The sequence below is a fragment of the Varroa destructor genome, unplaced genomic scaffold, assembly GCF_002443255.2.
Source record: "Varroa destructor unplaced genomic scaffold, Vdes_3.0 BEIS01000001.1, whole genome shotgun sequence".
NCBI classification, from domain to species: domain Eukaryota; kingdom Metazoa; phylum Arthropoda; class Arachnida; order Mesostigmata; family Varroidae; genus Varroa; species Varroa destructor.
Genome location: NW_019211454.1, coordinates 34,943,340 through 34,965,514, shown reverse-complemented (window position 1 = coordinate 34,965,514; position 22,175 = coordinate 34,943,340). Strand labels below are relative to the sequence as shown.

General features: G+C 44.1%; 1 protein-coding gene across 5 annotated transcripts in view; it reads left to right on the top strand.

Annotated features, from left to right (window-relative positions):
* Window positions 1-9,806: 9,806 nt before the first annotated feature.
* The window catches only part of LOC111242911 (uncharacterized), a 29,173-nt gene continuing 16,804 nt past the window's right edge, over window positions 9,807-22,175 (top strand). Inside the window, exon 1 of one of the 5 annotated variants that reach the window (XM_022787869.2) lies at window positions 9,807-10,253. The gene's annotated coding sequence lies outside the window, so the exon portion shown is untranslated. Of the gene's footprint in view, window positions 10,254-12,752; window positions 13,458-13,575; window positions 16,277-22,175 lie in introns of those variants that run through there. The other 4 variants (XM_022787856.2, XM_022787864.2, XM_022787882.2 and 1 more) reach the window with 4 other exon arrangements.

Here is a 22,175-nt window from a genome sequence, read left to right as displayed (position 1 = left end):
GAACGATTCGGATTTTTATGATTTAAAAAAAAAAGATGGTTATAGGTATTACTGCAACAACAAAGACTAATCCAATTAAAACTGAAACGGACAGAAAAATAATTCCAATCATAGTGCACAGAGATATTGTAAACCTATCTCTCAGATAGTGAGAGAGTCAAATGAAAGCAGCAAGAACGTATCTGGTCTGAGATAGCAATAATTTTGCCCTGAATCTGCAATGGTTCACCCTCCAAGTGTACAAAAGAGAAGCTTTTACAGCTCTGCCAGCAAGTTATTGCTGATTTCTAACAGAAAATATATTGATATATACATTCCCCGTGGTAAAAGATCAAGTTGATTGTTATCTAACCGACGAATGTTTGCTTAAGCAAATACATAATTGGTTTTTATTTAGATCCGAAACAAAAAATAATGTTACTCGGCAAAATCGCTCATTAGTTTTAAAGGGCCATCGTTCGTACGTATTCAAAGATTTTTTACATTTACAGACCAACTCGGATTTACTTTTTCTTGCAATTAAACGGATTGCAACAGTCCTAAGTAATACTATTGGAACTTGCTTCATGGATATTCCTTAGATGTTCGTTATTCCGAGGAAACAAATATTTGACCATCATTACCGACCGAGGGTGGTATTTTTTTCATTCCTGGCAGTAACGGTCTGCAGTGCACACAGTTTGTGCAGAACGGGGCTAACACACTTATATGTACCAGACACATTCATAATTCAATATAATTTAGCGCAGCGTAATTCCAAGAACTGTAAATACTGTTTATAGCTTTTCAACCGCTCTACCAGTGGATTAAGGCTCTGAAAAATGGTAGCCATCCGCTTTCTCGTGACATTTGCTTTTTTCTTAGTTGATTATTATTATTCAGTAGAAAAGAAAGCGCCATGGAAAAAAGCTGAAGGAACCTGTATTTAATTTAAGCTACAAACAACTGATTGACTTCTGATTTATGATTTACCATGGCCGTGTATCTTTGTATATAGACTACCGGTGCTGGTACAAGCGATTCTTCGTAGCAGAACTACAGAATTAGTGCGATGTATATATATATATATATATATATACTTACAATGAATAGCATATTGTTACACTTCCCTCCCATAGTGTATTTAAAGTAGTCTCTCTACGAAGTAATGGTGCGTGAAGTAATCGACTGGAGACGGTGGGGCTGTGAGGCCTCACGTCATGCAAAGTATTAAGCCTTGTCATGTGCTTACGGCAGACCGAACCTCGTGAATACTTCTGTAAAGCTATTTTCATTGAAAAGTTGTTTTTGCAGCTTTATGCTGTCTACACTATTACTATGAAATAATAGTAATAACACTATAATAAGTTATAATAATAATTATAACTGCAGCATTACAGCGCAAAAATGATACTGGCTGGGTAGCCCGCCACAAATTCTGTTATATTCGTAACATTAGTAACATCAGGTCATAATTAACATACTCATATTGTGATACTGAATCAATAATCAATGGAAAAATGAAACATTTCACGTGCAAGTTGATGGCAACACAATCCGCACAAGTTTTATTAAAATGGCGGCGTAACTTAGTTATGTGTTGCAAAACAGCCAGTAGGGGGAACTGACGATAACAGTAGGCATAAAAACCATACATTAATCGAATCATTTTCTTTCTACTGACTGTCCTGATTATATGTATTTGTCTCGCGTAAAGCTCATTACAATGCATAAAAACAAATAATATTTATATAAATTCGCATAATATTACGAATACTTTTTATAGTTACTAAGCTTAGCTTAACATCCTCTCGATGCTTTTTATATAGCGGTGTACTAGTCCATATAGTCGTAAGATACACAAATTCACGCAGTAATATCCGAACTAACTTATAGTGAGGGCTCTCTAAGTTCTGTCTGATTCTGTATCTACTATTTCAAGTTGTAGACATGATCCAACCTACTAGCAACAGTGAAGTATGTAAACATTTGAGCAAAACTAAGCAACGCAAATCAGTCTGTGTCGTTTGTGTCCTTCTGACGTGATATGATTTATGGACCCTTAGATACACATAACACTTCATAAAGGGACATTAGATGATATACGGAATAGACTTTTGTAGTCCTATTGAATGTAACTTAACATTGTGGTCAGTAACTGTGCTAGTAACAAGGCTCGTCGCCTTACTTCGTCGACAGCTCGCAAAGCTTCAAGAAGTCACGTTCAAGCTGGCTTCACTTTGGGTCATAAAATAAACAATTTGCTTTGTGCTCGGAAACGAGAGCAGCTGTTCAACAAAAAACCACACTTCAGCTACAAAGATTTTATTCAACCAATTATAAAATATGTACTTACTTGCATTATGAATAAATCTAAATTAAAGCTGTGTGGATGGCTAAGCTTTCTGACGCTGTCGTTGACCTAAGGCGTTGCTAGTCGTTCCTTTCTTGTCCTTATCGAGGCGCAATGGCGAAGTGTTTGCCTGCTAAACTTGAAGGTTTTAAACTTATGCTAGTCGGTGCAAGTTTGCTTCGTTTCGGGTTGGAAAGAGGGCCATCAGTCGCCTGAAGCAGGACTGTTTAACTCAGGCTTAAATCAGGCCTGAATCTTGAAACATCTATTGGTTTACTATTCTCTGATTTCTTGGCATAAGCGTAGAGGTGATCAAGCAATCGACGTTTACTCAGTAGTGCATCATGCAGAGACGATGCAATTTTACAAAACACGTGCGAGTGAGGTTCGTTGAGCAACTATGATACAAAGTGTTGTTTGTGAGAGGCCACGCCTGTTCAGAGTTCAACATTGTCTTAAGAATGTATTTATTACCAAGCGAAATAGATTCCTTCGGCCTGTAAAGATGGTTTCAAACGAAACCGTCTAGCACATAAGGTGTAGTGGCACCTAACAATAACCTATGACAAAGTTATAAAAGATTTGCAACACAAATACAGATGTAAGAAATGCAATTCTACTGCTGTTTCTACATATATAACAGATTGCATTAAAGCCATCCACAACTATCTTCGACATTCTAACAGTTTGTATATCGATTTTATAGATTTCTTTTTGGCACCTGTCTAATGTTGGTGTTTATAAACATTCAAATTGGCCTGTATAAATAGCCAACAGTCGATAAACTTTGGCTAGCGATCAGTAGTTATTATCGAACGGCGAATCAAAATAGCTATTTTTAATTATATTCAATATCAGTAAATATAATAACACGCGTCGTGCGCCATTCGGCAAACCTACCGCTTCACAGCACAATAAGCTTTCGGTATGATAACAATAGATTTAATAAAACGTTTCAAAGTGCACAATACGAATATATAAGAACAGCTATTTAGATACGAATGTTATTCCTCATGCTACGATCCGATTTGCTACGGAAGATTAAGGTAAAGCTTTATACTCGAAAAAATAGTCGGCTTGGCTTATATTGTTTGCTAGCTTTTTAAGCAAAGCCTTTCCTGGAGTACTCCATTAGTAAACACGCATTAAGGCAGTAATGTGAAGCGGCATATTTCAAATAAAGATAGTGATAAAAACCAAGAAATGACAAGTCAACGTAGAAATTGCTTGCCACAAACCAGAGGAAGAACAAGAGTGCGCGACGACGCAGACATACAGTGGGTACTAACTATTTTTGCTGCTGCTATTTAGAGACGAGGTTCAGTGGTAGCTGGTCCTAACTGTTGTGGGCAATGTGCCACCGTCCCACAAGGGTTCAACGCTGCTGTTACGCCCCAGCTAATTTCTTCCGTTAGAGTGATTCGTTAGGAAAAGAAAAGTTTATGGCGATAGGAACAGCAGCAGCAGCAGCAGCAGCAGCAGCGAAACCGCTTTTCACAGAGCACACCGCACGTACAAGGGGGCAAAGCGAAAAGCTCGAGGTGTAGCTATGGCTGGGGAGGGGGGGGGATAGGCCGAGCAAGGACCGAAAAATCAAGCGACTAAGGCCAATACATTTGTCATCTCGGCGTAATTTAATATACGCCAGCGAGACAGAAACAACCAAATCAGAATTTAGGGCCAACGCAACGACAACGAGGGTTGAGTATGACAGAGCGAGTAGCGTCGGCTAAAAAACCAACCGACGGCGAATAAAAGGAAATCGTTGAAAAAAGCGAGAAAAAAGGGGAAAATAAATGCAGTACCTATTATAGGACGTTATAATATGAATAAAATGTATCCGAACAAAAATTCTAAGTCAAGAAACAGTAGTGGTCAAACTTGAAAGCATTTGAGGTGTTTAGCTTTAAACCGGACATGACTCAGTTTTCCCTTCTGAAGCAATCATTGGCGCAGTAAAGGATGTAAAGTTCAAGGCATTTAGTTTCGATAGAACAGTAACAATGCCACATGCAGGGTACACAAGTTATAGGCAACGTCTTCAGACTCGCGTGCCTCTTGGCGGAATAGCGAAAAAATAAAAAAAAAAAAAAAAAAAAAAGGATAAATGATCAGTGCAGGTTCTACTTACGTATATGATAAAAAAAGTCGTGCGTAACTAAGGGAAAAATAAGCGCAGGAAGAAAGAGCCGATAGATAGAGAAAATGCTCGAAAAAGAGCCACGGCGACGCTGAAAAAGACCGTAAAGTGTGAGCATCGGAAGCGACGACCCGCAGAAATGGCGGTGGGTAAAAGGGTTACTTCGTCTGCGATGATAAATAAAAAGGTAAGCTGACAGCAGCACCTTGCCAAACCAGGTCATTATTGTGGCTTGCTTTCGCGCAAAAACGGCAACATAAGTCAACGGGGGGCGGGCTTTTGTCAGACAGTGATAACAAGATGGTCCTACTGGCTTATCTCCTACAAGCCTTTTCTATTTAACGCAGAGCGAGTGAACGCAGCCGACGGCAGCGGTCGTTGAGGTAAGCGAGGTGACGGGGGCAGAAAGGTTGCCACAATGGTGACGATACAATTTAATTATCCAATCTCAGGCTCCTCTTTGGCCTTTTGATGGCGATGGAGATGACGGGTGGACACACGCACAGGCAGCGAGTACAGGAAAAACAGAGAGAATAGAAACCAAATGAATTAGTGACTGTATCCAATAGGACGGACTGTTCGAAATTGGATTATGATTATAATAACGTTGATAAGCCTTATGATGATCGTAATCGTCACAGCACGATGGTGAGGTAGAATGAGACATAGAGAAAGGCCGCAGCTTGTGAATACATCATCCACGTTACGTGAGAGTGCGGATCTAGTATTGCTAATTAGGGGGCTATTAATTGTTAACTGACGAAGGGTAAGGGAGTAGACGGAGTTGAGACCTATCAGCTACGCTAAGTTGTCTTTGAAAAATGTTGTCTGTCTTGATAGTAAACAACGCTCGTAAAAGCTGTCTTACACAATACTGTACATATCGCCTATTAGGAAGATAACTTGATCGAGTAGAATTAGCTCGAAACAAGTGGCAAACTTTTATTTGATAGAAGATAAGGTTCTGTTATAGTAAGCGTTGTCGCTTCGGGTCGCCATGACTTTTTGCGTCACAAATGGCCGTCGGTGGCCAGCCGTGACTCGGCTGTGGTGCACTCAAACGACTCAGGAGTAGCGCAGCCATAATAACAGTAGGGAAGAACTGCTGTTTTCGTTTTATAAAAAAATAATTTATTGGACACTTGGTTGAGAAGACTGAACATGGCATTCATATAATTTATTCTTGTCTCTGCGCGCTGCTTGTATCTCCTGTAAGCGAATTGTTTAACAGTAAAGCAGTCGTAGCCCAATGAACCGTCCCGTGCTTAGAGACTACTCCGAGATGGCTAGGTCGTCAACAACGCTTCATAGATAATCCTGAAGAAAGAGTGTGGCGAGTAAAGATTTGTATTGCGTCAGAATAACAGCGTGCTGGCAAGACAAGTAATAAATCAGCGTCGAAAACTTCAAAAGTGACGTGCGTGTGGATAACTATATCGTTAGACGGGCTCATAAACAGGTACCCTGGGGACTCCAATCATTTAAGTCTTTATATACATTGTGAGAAAGACTTCGCCTTCCAAGAAATCGAAGCTGGACACGACATATCAGCCGTAATTAGTGTGCTACTTACACAATCTAAGCGTAAGATGGTCCGCTGCGATCGTTTGATTTTACAAGGCGCCAGTGTTGTAAGATTACAGAGTGATTTATAAACACTCTATTGCTGTAAAAATCAGTACCCTTTTTCTTAACAACGTTCTGTACGAAATGTATACTTCTCTAAGAATAGTTCATGCGTATGCAAGAACCTAAAACGTGAGCCTTTATGAAAAACTTCTACAAATTGACTTCCCGATACAGTATAAGGGCTCAACAATTCACGACCTTTGGCAGTTAACCAGTATTTTGCGCTAGCTACTATTATTATCCTATACGATTAGTTGTCAAGAAAAAAAAAAAAAAGGTTGATAACATCCTGTATGGATCCCACGCCGCTTCATAGGTGTGTTGGAAAAACCCCGGATGGGTCCCACAAGACCCATTCCTGTTAATGGGGGAAGTCCTTGGTGCTGTATTTAAAAGAAGACTATTCCGACTACTTGCTCCTACAAAAATTGCAAAGGCTAAAAAAATAATATCATGCACATACACAACTCGTAATACCGTGATTCGTTTTTTTGAGTATTTTAAACTACCTCAGAAAGTATGCGATTCGACAGAATAAAGAGATGAATTATAAAGAAGATCCGCATTATAATTACAACAATTATAAGATTCGAATTTTAGTTTTAGATGTTGCTTCGATTCAAAGTATCTAGCTACCCAATGTACTGGAGCTGCTACTTTATTTATAGTGCACGATCGTGTGCACTTATCTCTGTACGCCTCCGGGTGAATCAAAAACTAATCATGCAGTAAATATGCTAACGTACGTTTTTTCCATAATCTTCACAATAGAAATTTCATCGCGTAAAAACATTAACAAGCGGTGCTTATACAGTGTTATTTTCTTTTTGCTTTGTATGCTCTAAAATTTAATTTCTAAGCTTACGGTTAGTGTAGAGCAAACCTTAGGTCTGATTACTGTTGCACGATACAAAGCAAATCTGTATCGTTTGACATAGCGGGAGGTTTACGAAAAACAAAGAATAGAGCCGATGAAATATTGACTCTTTCGCGATTTTACGTTTGGTTTTTGAAAATAACTCTTCAATGTGTATATTGTTTATCTAACCAGGTTATAGTAAACTTATTTACACAATAGACAATGATCAATATTAGGAATGTACAAGACCAACTATTAACTTTACCGATATCGGCTAAATCTATCTATTTTATTTAACCATACGCGTTCAATACTTTTCCTTTTTTTTTTTTTCTATAATCAATCTGTAATTATTGTGATGGTGAGCTAGTAGGGCTTCTGTATATCTTTTCCGTTACGTGGACCAACGTGTAATGTTGAAATAATTCTCGATGGTCGATTTCACTGCCATAGTTATTTCAAGCTGTTGACTGTCTTGGTTTGTATTAGTATAATCGTTTACATCTAGCTGAGTTGAAAAGCTAGATACGCAGTGATGCGTAAGCATTAGTTACGTCCATGTCTTAGCTTGTTGACGCGGCTAGAGTCGCACATGTAAACCGAAGCATCCCTATAGAATACTTAATTGTATTATTGTTTTTTTTTTTTTTAATGTTTTTAAGTAGTGACAATTAATGCCTATACCTATTCTATTTGGGCCTTGCGCTCACTTAATCGAACTCTATTTATCCGAAGTCGGGAAGTGGCTACTTTCCTCACCCAGTCCCTTCTACACACAAATATCCGCCATTTTAGGGTGTGGTGCGCGTAGTTAGGGAACCATGTTACTATTTTAGCTATTATAGATCGCCAACCATGACCCCAGCTGGCAGGGCAAAGCACACTGCAGTTTGTTGTTTTGGTACTTTAGGCCGGTCGCCTTTGCCATTGCTTAACCGTTTTCATTGCCCCTCGCATTTGCCCCACCACCTTGCCCCCCGTCTCATCTTTCCGATAATTGTCCCAGCGCAACCTCCTTACCGTTAATGTTGTTGGCAAAATGCCATAAGCGACGTAGACGAAGTGATTTCTGTATTCCTGCGTGCACTCCCAAGTCATTCTTTACTGGTCAGAGGCGTACAATCCTTGCCATGCTTCGACTCCGGAATCATGCGAGCAAAAAGAAAGGCTCTTTTCGTCCCTTCGTTTATTCCAGCGTTTAGTTGGGCTTAGCCGGTTTTCGCTGCCGGTGACCCAATAGCGCCCGCCAAGCAATAGTTCACTCGTCCGAGCGCCCGTGCCAAAAGAGAAAAGTAGCTCCGAGGACTCAATCCATCGAAACTAGCCGTCGTTGTTCCGTTCCTCCGTCCTCGACAGTCTATTTGGCTATCTGGAGGGACGTTCTCTAGATGGCGCCAGCTGTCTCGTTCACGTCAACCAGTCATGTTGTGTGTGCAGTAGCGGCATCGTGTCATCGCCGTTCGAAGCCTGTTCTGCTGTTGGAAGGGAATCATTATCGACAGCATTGGCAAGACCAATTGAGCAGTAACTGAATAGGCCACAGGCCGATTGCCTCGATCAGCGGCGATACGATTGGCTGTAATATAGAGGCAAAGATTTACATTTATCTGTTGATTATCTGAGGCGCTAGGCTTTGGCACTAAAAGCAACAGCACTAGCAGTGAGTCTATCTACATGTCTAGCTGGTCTGTATCACCAACCGCTCCGGTGGCGGTCGACTTGGGCGCGACTCAGTGCGAGGAGAAGGGCCCGTGGAGGACAGTTGTTCAAATCGAATGATGATCGTCTTCATCATCAACATCATCGCCGCTGTCGTCGTCGGCTTCCGCTGGCGCTAAGAAGAAGCTGCTCAAGGCAGCTAGTAAGCAAAGCCAGCTTCTGTTGTTGTTGCCGCCACCTCGTAATGTCCTTCTGTCGTGCTCTCTGCTCTGCTGGGATAGGGAGACAAAGCCGCCGCCGCCTCCATCGTTTCCTTTGTTTCGTTAGTTCCGTATCGATGTTAGCCTCGGCGGATGGTGTGTCTCTGTTCTTCATATGTTGGCCCTCTTTGGAGGCCGTGTTTTGGCGACGGTGACTACGACTTTGGCAATGGCGGAGCAATGCTGGCGCGGAGCGGGAGCAATATTTGACGACGGGCAATTGTGGGAGCGAACAGTCAAATCGACAGATACACCGAGAGACCGAAAGCAGCTGGGGCTCTTGGCTGGTCAGTGGGATTGCTGCCTCCTTGATCATGTGGATGGGCAGTACATGGCTATGTGGGCTCTCTCGTTCTTGCCCTTGCTATTCTCCTATTTTCGCTATCGTTGTGTAGGACTACCATGGCTACGGACATTTGCACGCGCGCTTAGCTCTGAGAGAACAGTTAGCGGCCCCTAGTCAAGCCAGTGGTAGCAGCGTTCCTACAGCAACGAGTAGCACGGCGGTTCTAGACAAGCGCCAGTGCTCGAGGAGGAGAGCGGATCTATCCCTTTTTTTTTCATTTGCTGTTTGGCCGTGCTGCGCTGGCTGCCTTCGACTTCAACTCGCGGCGACTCTTTCTTTCCCTCCTCCCTTTTCGTTTTCGGCAGTCACCCGTTCACTGAGCGACCACTATACAAGCTTTGCTGCCACCACTCCTTGCGAATCCGTTCAGCCTCCTTTTATCTCTCGCCATTCGTTTTGTTTCTCCTTTGTCCTGAGGGAGAGCGATGCGTGGCGCCCTCCAGTGGGCGCCAGAGTCGTGTCCTGCAGCCGTGCCGCTGCCATCTGTTATTATTGTACTACCGCGAGGAGGACGGCCGTTCCCTTGCCGACGGACGGAGAGACGAAGCGTTGGCAGCGCCGCTACTGGGAGGCCGCCATCTCTTCTGTCTGCCTGCGAGTGAGTCGAGCCGCCCATGCGAGTGCCTGTGCCTCCTGCTGCCTTCGCCTGTTTGCTGCTGTCTGCCTGTCTTGAGTGGACTGAACTCGACTCACTGCCTGTGATCGCCTGCCACAGACTTTACCGTGGTCTACCTATCTCTATCTGTCTGACGACTTAACACTGTCTGACTGTTCATTCGTTCGTTCGTTGATCGCGCGTTTGGTGAGTGCAGCACGACTGAGTACTACTACTACTACTTTTGCGGATCGCTGTGCAGGTGCTGGTGGAGTTCAGCAGTGCAGCTGACCATCGCATGGACTGATTTGCAGCCGAGAAGCAGAGCCAGCGTTGTGTGTGCGTGCCCAGCCGTCAAGCCGCGGCCCGGACCACCACCACATAGGAGCAAGTCCGTGTGCCCACAACAAGGTGACTCTAAGGACAATATCGGGTGCGCGTTCCGTCTCCACCCCCCATACGCGCTAGTGGCCAGAAACGCTATAAAGAATATTGCAATAGCTGAAGGACGACATCGGACGACGTCTTGATGCGTCCTGGCACTCGTGACCGCCCGTAGTGGCGACGCCGGCATGGTCTAACCGCGATGGCGGCAGCCAAAATGCCATGACATTCAACCCTCCCCGGTCGACCCCCTATCGGCACGACCCGCGCCCATTCTATATACTGTCGGATATTATGCAGCCAATGTGACGGTGGAGTTTGATTGTTGTTTCCTCCTGATAGTGGTGGTAACTAATAGTGATCGCCTTTCATAAAACGTCTGCGCCGTCAGTAGCTGCAGGTTGCATGCAAAGCCAAAACTCGTGTCCACGTCGAGATGTAGAGACTCATCGTGGCCGTAATCGGTGCAGCAATCGGCAATGAATCCGTAGGGATTTTGTTAGACGAACGGTGGGCATGGAAATTACTTTGAAAAGACGTTGCTACCATAGCAAAGAGTGCTGCTACTGCCGCTGTGATGGGTTCCTCGGCCACTATTAGGAGGGCCATTACTGATACTGCAACTGCTTCTACTGAGGGTAGCTGACATTGTGTGGACGCATAAAAATAGATTTGGTGACGTTGTTGATGATGATGATGACGACAATAAGGTTCATGGCATTGGTACAGAAAGCGTAGCGTCGAAGGTGCCCGCGGAGCGAAATCTATCTTCATTAAATGCGGCCTTGTGTGTGCACTCTTAGATCTCCGTGCATACATACATGCGCACATAGCGAGAAAAGGCGAGACATGGAAAGAAAGAAAGCTGGCTCGACGTGCTAGATATGAGCTGCGCAGGCTTTGTGAGTATGTGTGCTGTCGGCAGTGATCTGACCTGCGGGTCGGTTTGTTGATGGCTCGTCATGCTGGTGATGACGATGATTGTTCTTCTACTACGTGTTTCGCGCTAATGGTGGCGTCATTTGATGATTCGAGTCCTCCGTGCGAAGCAAGCGTTTTAGTAAGACAGTTCGTTTTCGGCGGCGGATATGCTTTGTATAGCTAGAAGCCGCCAGTGACCATCGTCGCCCGCGTCGCTTCGAATAAGCGGTGCTGATGATGACGTTGCTTGATGCACCCGAAGAAAATCTATTTATGTAAACCTCGCCGATGACGAGTGTTGTCGTTTGATTTAAAAGCTTTTACGGTTACCGTCTCTTGCGTCCGTCTGTCGGCGTTCGAGTCCGTCTCTGGCCGTCTGCGTCTGCGTGTGTGTGTGTGTGTGTGTCTGTGTGTGTGTGTGTGTATGTGTGGGGGTGAGTGTGCGCGTCCATGCGTACGCGCGTGTAAGTGCGACTCTGTCTGTGTGTGCCGTTGTCCCGGTACCCCGCAGTTGCAATTCATCCACCTATCGCTTCGGTGGGACAATTCCACCTTCGTCTGATGCTGGCAGACCGCAGAGAACTGCTAAATACGAGATTTCTCGTAGATGTTGCTGTTAAACCAGCCCAATAGCCAGTAGTTATTCAAATCTTACTGGACCTAGGCTAAGACCTGCCGATTAGTTGCAGCAGTTGGCAGCCGCGGCAGTACTACAAACGCTGCTCTCAGCTGTTAGAGATGCTATGTGCCCGTTACGAGAGCTAAAAACGATCTGCCATTTTGACTTGCCGATTGTCGTACGATGACGGCAATAGAATTTGAGACAACGTTGTACACGATGAGCTCTGAATCATATATTTAGCCCATAACGTACACTTATATGTGTACCACTGGAGCGTAATCGCGCCATATAATTGCGTTTGTGATAAGGTCTTATTTTTGCTAATGCGATCTGTATGAAATTGGTGTTACATACTCGGGCAATTGTATGCCTCTTGTTGAACGTCAAATGTCACCACCGTAATTTCCCGAAATACGACTCAAAGTCGCGCTCTTTGCGGACCTTTTTAGTGAATCGGTGATTTAGTGCAATGAGATTTGCATTACGACCACTACCATATAGATATGGTTGTCAAAACAAAAATGAACGGAAAGGCTTATTCAGCGCGAAGGTCCTCACGCGATGTGACTCCACGTGGACTGCGTATATGTCATATACAGGAGCACCATGGAAAGTTATCTTCTTTTTTCGTTCTTCGATGCTGATTGCTTGTACATTGCCCAGCGCGTCTATCTTGCGCACTGTTTTGGAGAGACAGCGCAATGTTGACATTTGACACAGCATTGACTTCATTAGCTTACAACTGGCTAATAGCCATCTGATGTCCTCTTCCTCGGTTGTCTAGGCCAAACCAGAACCGGGCGAGTTACGAGAACCACTGGCTTCACTTATAATGAAACTTTATCGTTTATGGGCAGGATCACGATCGATGGGACGATTATGAGGACTCTCTATGAAGTCTTTACACGACAGGCAGGCGGCCTGCTTGCAAGACGTCAGGCTCAAGACTCCAAGACACTGCATCCGAAACTTGTGAGATATTGTCTTTGTCGCTGGCTTTCGCCGCCGTTGCAGTCACAGCTCATAACTTGAGTCAGATCGTAAAGACGTGAAGCGCATTTTACAGTGTGTATATATATAAGTAACGATATCGAAGGTTGTCCATTTACTTGATGAGCGTGTCACTTGGTTTGAATAGGGATTTTAGAGTGAGCACTCGTTGGCGACTACGATGAGAGTGTCGATCACTCAGTAATTGCTATTCGTTAAACTACGGCGGTTAGGTGGAACTGGAGGCGTCGTACAGAACAGAGGACCCATCAGAGCCAACCCAACGGCTACAGATGGATCATATATGTACATCTATCCACAGATAAATGGGCTGGATGACATTGGATACTTTGGCGGGTTGACGAGACAAACGCAGCTGGGGACGGCGAATGTCTGGCGGTGACGGGACCAATGTGACTTTACCACAGGATCCACCGCTTCCACCTATGTAAATTCGGTGACAAAGTAGTAGTTGTTGGCTAGGCAAGGTCACAAAGGTCCCTTATCCCTCCCTCACCTCTATTCATTGTAGACATCTCATCTTCCGTTCTAGCTTCGCCTTTAACGCAGGACCGCTATCCGACGCGGTCGAGCGGTAATCGTTGACATATTTATCTTCTTGTAAGTCCGTCGCACTGCGGCCACATAGTCTAGCGCCGGCAACGCCCATTGGTCTTACAAGAAAACGCACATGTGTCAACCCAGAGCTGAACGAAGACTGTTAAGTATATTTAGAATAGTCGTAATTGTCATACTGGTGATACATCAGTACGTTTTATTAAATAGTCGTTCTTTAATGCTTGATGCATATTTATGAAGCACATATATCCATGTTGCAGTATATATAATATACAATATTGTTGCTTGTGATTGAACAGCTGCATATTTACTTACTCTTCAACGATCAACGCTATTTATAGTGAATGTTCACTAGTTAGTAAGTTTGTGAGCGTGTTGTTACGCAGAAATTCGCACTAGACTAGAATAGCGTTGTGACAAGGGCAGTATAATAAGCACGGGCGCTTCTCTAAGGTCGAGATCAAGCCAAAGCGAGAGGGGAAGCAAGTCGACATTTATAGAGAGAGAAAAGACCTGCTTGTGACAGACAAGCCCCTGGGCTAATGCGAAAATGTACATGCTTACACCCAACAGTGGCAACACTAACAATGTAAGTAACGGTAGTGCAAGATGTAAACAGAAGCTTGCGACAACGTTGACGCCACAGTGCATCATATGCTGGATCACCTGACGAAACGGTCGTCGGCGCCCTGTTCAACTGGTTAGGACATTCGAATGCCGAATAGATAGCCTTTGTCTATCTATACGACATTCGAAACTTACCGAGGCCGGACGACGGTCGATTGGCTATCGTTGCGCCTGTTTGTACGTGTGTGTAAGTTCGTAAGGGCGTACAGAGAGACAAGGGCTAACTAAGGCGGTAGCAAAGAGCTTAAGCCACCTTCATGTCCCAGAGGATTATTGGCTACTGGCTTTGTTGGCATTGCGGGCGTCACTCATAAAATCGACGATATTACTCGCATCAGAAAGGAGCAAAATTAAAAACAATATCATCTCTCATATATTACATATCATGGAGACGATGTATAGCCTACAGCTGAATAGCATAGACGCATAATTGAAACAATGGTCCAAGCGAACTAAGCTAGAACGTCGATTGGAATAAATGATAGCCTAAAAAACGGTCAAATCGGTGCGCCGCCTATTCCCTATAGCAAACAATATTCACGACTTCAGTGGCCGCCATTGATATCATATCAATAACTGACACATAGCAGAAATGGCATAAGTTTATCAGTACGCCTGACTGCTATTTCTCTTAAGTTGAACAAATTGTGGACAGAGCTACGGGGCATGATTAAACGGCTAACATTTAACAACTAATGTTTCTATCGTATTTCTATAGAGAGAATCTGTTTCGATAAGTGACGGGAGCCGCCGAAGTAGCACACATCTTATTTCATACCAAATGTTTTCTTTTCTTATAATACATTACAGGATAATAATGTTCGACTAGTTAATTGTTGGTGATTTATTTGGGATGTCCAAAAAGACCGACTTCTTTCACGGGGCGGTCAGAAAAGGAGAATCGACCGAATTTCGCTCAAAAGTCATGATCACCTAATTAAGGAGTAGTAAAAATTTGGCAAAGCAAAAGTGATGATGGACGTTCACAGAAAAAGATGGTCGTACACTGTGATGTTGACATATTTGAAACTCCCGCCGTCTATACGTACTTTGAAACGAAGATACCGTTCCGATAACTGTGCATCGCCATCGCTGAACGTACATATCTAGTTATTACACACTTAGTATACATTTATATTGCTGGTAAAAGTAAAATCGATCACTTTTTTTTCGAACTTCACTTAATGCAGATTGCTTTTGTAGCAAATAGTAACGTAATATAATTTCAATGTGCCTCCGGCTTGTAAAGTTCGTTACCGAGCCTATATTTAAGCGGGCTACTTAATTGGCTTAAGTGATTAAGGGTTCTGTCCGTCAGCTACGCTCGGTTGTCACAGAAACAATCTCTATTAACGATCAAAACAAACCTGTAACGGTCTGCGGCAGCACTATGTTTTTTAAACCCGTCTATATGTATTTCAGTGTTGCAGTGTACTTCATCTCTATTTCAACGACCATTCAAATCTCTTGCTAGTCAGGACCGCGTCGCAGCACCAACGTGCGCACAGGAAGGCGTCGAGAAAACTAGGCGCCCCTACCATGCCACACGCGACGCAATAACGGCACCGACGCCATTCTTCAAGTCGTTGCTCCTAAGCTATTTGAGTAGTACTATCCTAGTCCAGTGGCTCGAGTATCGTTTTCGCTTAAATTTATTGCTGGTTACGTGGTATCCTTGTCACTCTTGCTGCATGTGCGACAAGTCGCGCTGCTCGTCGCAAGGCCCGTATATGCCGCCGACCTTATAAATCTCTTCAAGTCTTCACGTTATCCCTGTCTCGCAGCTGTCTCCTTGGCTCGCGTCAGCTTCGTGGACCCCCATGTTAACCCTTTCGAATCCGTATAGCAGCAACAGTAGCGGCCAGTTGTGCTAATCACTATAAAGTATGAATCATTATGAGTAAAATTACGACGGTTTTACGTTGTTATGGATCATGCTGTAGAAAAAAGGATAGGCATTTTTAGACAGGCGTCTCGGAGACGTCTCTCCAAGCGCTCTTCTGCCCTCCTAGAGTTACGCGTTGCTTTTGGAGTAGGTTATTTTCGTGATCTTGTGCGAGCGACGCGTGAACGGCAGTGTGAAGACCCAACAAAATTGTTGCCTGTCTGGTGGCGCCTCCCAATTTACTTCTAAATACTCAGGGTCTTCCGCGATACGAAAAAGTGAAAGGAGAGCAGAGAAGAGTTCTTCCGCGAGATGTTTTTTAATGGTCGTTGTCCTCGATGTCGACACTTGCGGAAAAGAAAAAACTTCCAGTTGTGCGTCGTTTAGTTGTTACTGAGGCTCAGCATATGAATGTGTAATCCGTGATTGTATATCGTGGCTGAGCAATGTAAGTTCATAGCGTGTTTGTAGGATCCTCTAAGTCGTTAATGCTAGTTTCCTCTAGAGGGGTGCTATTGGCTAAGTCATCGTTGCTGCTGCTAAATCAGAACCAGTTTCATTCAGCAACTTAGTTGCGTTTCAGTTATTTATATTGTACTAAGTTTGTTATCCACTGCTATACTGGTAACTCTTGAGAAAACAATGTTTAGATCTAAACGCAATAACTTCCCGGAATTTTTGTCCTATGCTTAAAAACTGTCATCGCTCATTTCCCGATTAGAGATGGGGTCGCTGGTTATCCCCGCAGCTAAGAAGACCTAGCAGGCGAGAACGGTTATTCAATATGGAGGTGCCCACTCGAACGCCTTATCTAAATGCTAAACGATAGCAGTGATTAACCGAAGCCAACCAATGCCACCACTGCGCGGAATCGCGTAAACGAGCAAGTTCCCTGGAGCATTGATACAGTAGCTGGTCTGTGGCGTCTGCACTGATGGCGCCTTGCCTGCAATTTCAGATACAGACGTGAAAACAGATGTCCTTTTCATCTTCTCACTGACGGGCTCACTGACCCCTTTCTCTGTCCTGTTTCCTTTGCTGCCGCCGCTGGTGCTACTATGTCTTGTTCCTGTCCGTACGCTTACCAAGCCTCACCTATCTGGCGATGTTACCTTTATGTTTTTACCAAGCATTCTGTGTGCAGGGTATAGTATGGACATGGTATTATTTTACAGCAGCTGTATGAGAAGAAGGGAAATAGAAAGCCTGCTGAAGCACGCGATTTTGAGAAGCGGACAAATAAGAATGTGAGATAAAGAGGGAGAAAGAAAGCAAGAAAAGGATTAACGGGGGTTCACAATGAGGGGCGCTCGGCCCTTCCCAGTCTAAAAGAAACGGAGCTGGTTTTTATGGAACGTTTTTCTGTTCGCCGGTTTCTCACTCAGCCGGTCTTCTTCCTTGTTTCTTTCGCTTGTCCCCGAAACGGACGGGCAATTCTACTACGCACATGGAGGTGGCGGAAGCCTCCTCCTCTTCTACCCTGTGTCATCTCTTCAAGGCGCTACCCCTCGGCTCCGTTTGGTACACGTATGGGTGTGCAGCTCCTACAAAGTGTGGTAGACCGTTTCCTTGCCATGCTTGCTCTCGACTATCAAAGCTAAAGTTGCTGCTGGCACCAGTATCGGCGTCGCACGTGCAGTGTGCCACCGTCGCGCAGTTGTTGTCAGCGCCCTGCGCACTACATGGCTGCGACCGAGCGTCAGAAATGCGCGTCACTAACATCATACAATACGACCGGCCCATCGTTGTCATTGCATCCAGTTCAGCGCAGAAAAAAAAAACGCATTTACGAAGTCTGAAAGGACGAAATAAGAAAGAAAGAGAGAGGCAGACACGCCCACGGATTCTGCCCTTACGCTTTATGTCCAAGAGCCGTGTTGTAGGCTTTACAAGTGCTCCTTATCATTGCCAACAAATATTTGCTGAACTGCCTCATGTGTGGACTGATGTCTTCAATGTACCTCATTTGAGATGCGTTGCAATCATGTTATGGTGTTTTTACAACAATCCGAATAGTCAAACATTATATTGTACACGTGGTCCTTTTAACCTGCCAACGACTGGTAGACATTTTTAAGATCAAGATTTTTATCAAGCATGGTGGTTCTTGTTTCTATCTACGTTTCCGGGATGACTAGGTGTAATACCGTAGATAATTTTGAATATAGTACAAACGTTACTTTGCTTCCTTTATCTGTACAAAGCGTCAAGTCACCTGTTCACTTCTACGCATCACTGTACGTCTTCTCTCTTACGCTTCAAACCGGCAAACATTATGGGCTTAATCTGGCCGTCGTAGTCGCTAAATAATATCATCTTTGTCGCTTGTCGTCATTCGCTCCGGTTCGTCTCGAAATGCAGCGTAGATAATGAAAACCAAATAACCTCAGCGAAAGCTACGAAAGAATAGATGCGTTAGATTGTATCAGCTAACGAACACCCAATACCTATATATTCTAATGCAGTTTTCAGCATAAATGACGCCATACAAAAGTGCTATTTCTGCTGCCGCATAAATTAAACGAAACGGATTTTGATTCCTGCCGATTGAGGTTGAAACTAGCGCCAAACATTTTCGGCGCCAGCGAAGTTTCGTTGTCTTCCTATTTTTGCCAAAGGGCATTGCCATTGTTTCATAATTTTGTTCCCACCCGTGCCCACCTCGTGCAAGTTCCATTATGCTTTGTCCTATGCGTTGAGTATTTTCTCAACTAGAACGTTTATTTAGGGGGCATAAGCCTGTTTTCCCTTATTTGTTTGCCTATGTGAATTTCTCACCATCGGCCACACCTAGATATGCTTTGCTACGCCCACCTTCTCGCTACTTTATGCATAGACCCATTTCGCGAAGTTAACAGCATTTCGGGTAGGTGGCAATGAGGTTTAGTAGAGTTTCGCTTCTGTCGGTTCCGTCCGTTTATACAAATTCTCGCCTACAGAAATTTCCCTGCTGGTCCTTCTAATACTATCTGGATTCTGACCACCGTTGCAAGAAATCTGGGAAATTGCATTGCTTATAGTTTCCACTCCAATTTGCCGCTGCCTCCTTTTAGATGTGCGCTTCATCGATATATAGGCTGCTAAGCGCCAGCCAAATTTGGCCTTCGGTGGCTCCTATCCAGCAGGCAGTACATTAGCAATTCACGCATCTTGCGCTTATGTGACCGATAACTGGCGCTGCTTCTTTAATATTTCATCTTTGACGTTTCTTCTGCTTCTGTAATTGTCAATTCTCTCGTTCTTGGTATTCTTACCTACTGGAATGTTCTCGGTTTCAAGTAAGTACGGTACGTATTTCTTCTGTTTCCATATGCGTCCTCTGTTCCACGTGGCTGTGCAAGCGCGAAATCATGGAGTTTCCCATAGTGGAGAAATGCAACATCGCAGGTGTGGGTGTCTGTAGCTTTATAACCGCAGTGTCTGTAGGAGTGTGTGGAAGCGCATCTTAGTACGCGTACTTAGCAGCTTTGGGAAGCGTACAGCACGCTCGGGTCATCACGTCAGTTTTTTTGATCGGCTTCAACATTAATGCCACTGGTATGCACTCTATGATTGCCTGACTCCGCTGCTATACACGGCTGGAAGAAGGATTCGCAACGCTCTTAATTTAGCCTATATCTCGCTCCACTGCCGCCGCACTACCATCCCATACGGTGCGTGCAGACACAGGAACACTTGTCAATGTCAGAGAGAGGATTTTTTTTGAAAAGACGTAGATCAGCTAAAAGTCGCACAGAAAATGTGCAGGGGGGTAAAAAAGATAAAATCCGGAATGATTCTACAGTTCGGCTAGTAGCAGAGGTAATCATAGTAGTGCATTGTTCCTAGTTTTTCAAGCTACTCCTCTCATGTTTCATAATTCAGCAATCTTCTGCTGCTACCTCTGCCGGTGCGTTTCCTACAAACTAACAGACGCTGCGTTTTCTGTTGTTTCCTGGAACAGAGAACCAGAGAGAAATAAATGGTAAGAGAGAACGGGACGCGAGTAGTTCCTCTGTTCAGCAAAGTGTTGGAAAGTTCTTTCCTCCCCCCCGATCTGAAACGGCGCTTTTCTCCATTCCGCGAAGGGTTTATCCAATCCTGTGCTGTGTTCCGTCGTCTCGTAACCTAGTATCGTTCTCATTGCAACTCACTCCGTCTACGAGCCTTTTCTTCCCTTAATTCGGCCGCTCTTCAGCTGTTCTACAGGCACGCCAGCCAGCAAGTCCACTACCTCACTCGACAGACCCGTCCATCCGTCCGTTCGCCTAGCTTGGCTTGGATTGTCTTCCCCTAGGCGCCGTTTGCGGCAGCTTCGTTACCGCTCGGCCAGAGTGAGTACAATACTGACATGGCGTCGGCTATATTTACCATCACGCGCGACATGGCCGAATGGAGCATGAAAGCATAAATTGTGAATATTCCTATGGCGAAAGCTGGCAGATGGTTACCATTGGAACAAAAAGTCACTGTCTATGTTGGTGTGCTTTTTTGTTTAAAACAAGGAGAACTACTTTTGGGAGGGAAAGCTGGATGAATAGCTGGTTGGATTACACGGTTGTGTGGAAGGTACAATCCTGTGTGATGACAGGTGGCACATAAGAGGTGATGACGTGGTTATTGTCTACTTCTTATTGTAGATGGAATGTAGCGTATTTGAACTAGAGCTTGTTTCGCTTCTTTCAATCACGGGCACAATTCTTTTCACGCACCTTCTGACAGTTGATCGATTGTATGAGATAAAAGCTCACGAACATCTGCTTGTTTTGTCTTGACCCCTGAAAGGTTACATAGAAGCGAAGATTTTACTAGTAGTAGAAATCAGGAACCAAGGCGTCCATTTAGAAAGATCAATCGGTATCTAGAGTTAAACGGTGTCAATATCGTTTTATAGCTAATGCTGGCAGTTTTGGAGTCAAGGCGTTTTTCCCAGGTATAAATGGCTTCAATTATGTCATTAGAAAAGTGATAGCTGTAACTATACATTAAAAGGCTATGGCAGAGACACAAAACAAGCTATATTTATTCGATGATTCCGTGCTTGCCAAATACTTTACACGAAATACAATGCTCATTGAATAGTTACGCATCTTTACTGAGCGTATGTGGTTACTTTGTACGTTTCCCTAATAACACTATAAAAACTCTATCTTCTTTTCCTGTGTAGTGTACCGAAGTCGTAAATGAAACCGCATCAGCTGAGGCCCAACGATTATATTTCCGTCTCGGACTAGAAGAAAGAATGATAAGAAGAATGTTTTTGACCTTCGGATTGCATAGGTAGGCTAAAGGGTCGGTGAGTCTACTTCAAAGCGGGTTTATAATGTATCTGCGAGTGGTTCGAATTGGCCTCCGCTGGCCTACCCGTCACTTTCCAGACATAATATCACTTGTAGGGATAAACAGACAGAAGATTTAGAAGAATCTTGCTGCCGTGAGCTTTCTATTGATTTCTTGTCCTTTTTCTTGAAGCAAAGTCGGTGAAATATACGTGTCGTCATTGAGCTTGGCTTGCTTCCGTAAAGAACGTCACCGTTTGTTCTGATGATAGCATAGAAATCATCCTGTAAGAAGAGGGTGGATTTTCCTTGTTCAAGAATACAGGTTATTTTCCAATTGGCTATCTTCCTCTTTTATCAAGTCGAGCTGCGGCACTCCTTTGACATTGCTCCCTTACCAAGTCCGCTGTGGGGTCGTGACCTATCGTACCACCTCGCGGAGACAGCAGGTAAGCGGTTGTCGAGTATCAGACGACTGCTGCGAATGCACAAGTCACGTATGGAAACACTTGGGTCTGCTTTACCTCCAACACCCTAACCCCCTTTTCCGAATCGAGGCCTTTGCCACGGCTGTCTAGATCTGTCTGATCTAGGCTGGCATAATTTTTGACCTTTGACGCTGTCCTCTTTCATTTTAACACGCTGCTGCTACTGCTGACAATAAAGCGCTGGGAACAACGCAACACAACAAATCCGCCGCGTTCCAAAAAGTAAAAACTCAAACAACTAATTTTTACTATAGCGCATTGGTCGCTCAGCGATAAGTAACACCGAGGGTGGAAAAATTGCCAGCAATGGCGCGTGGCGGTCGCTAACAATAGCAGCAGTTACAAAAGCTATGGATGGCTGCGAAAACTAGTCCCATAAAACACTGACCATATTTGTACACGTATGGTAATACGGGGTCTGGTGATCCGCATTCATTCTAACCACGCACAAGACGGTGCTATGTTCGTCACTTTTCGCTTTTGCTTCTTCCTCTTTAGTTACCTCTCAAGGTCAAAAGGTCAAGGACATCCAAGCGAACTTTGCATTTGGCCAAACATACAGAGAGATGCAGACAATGCCACTTCCAAAAAATGCCATGTA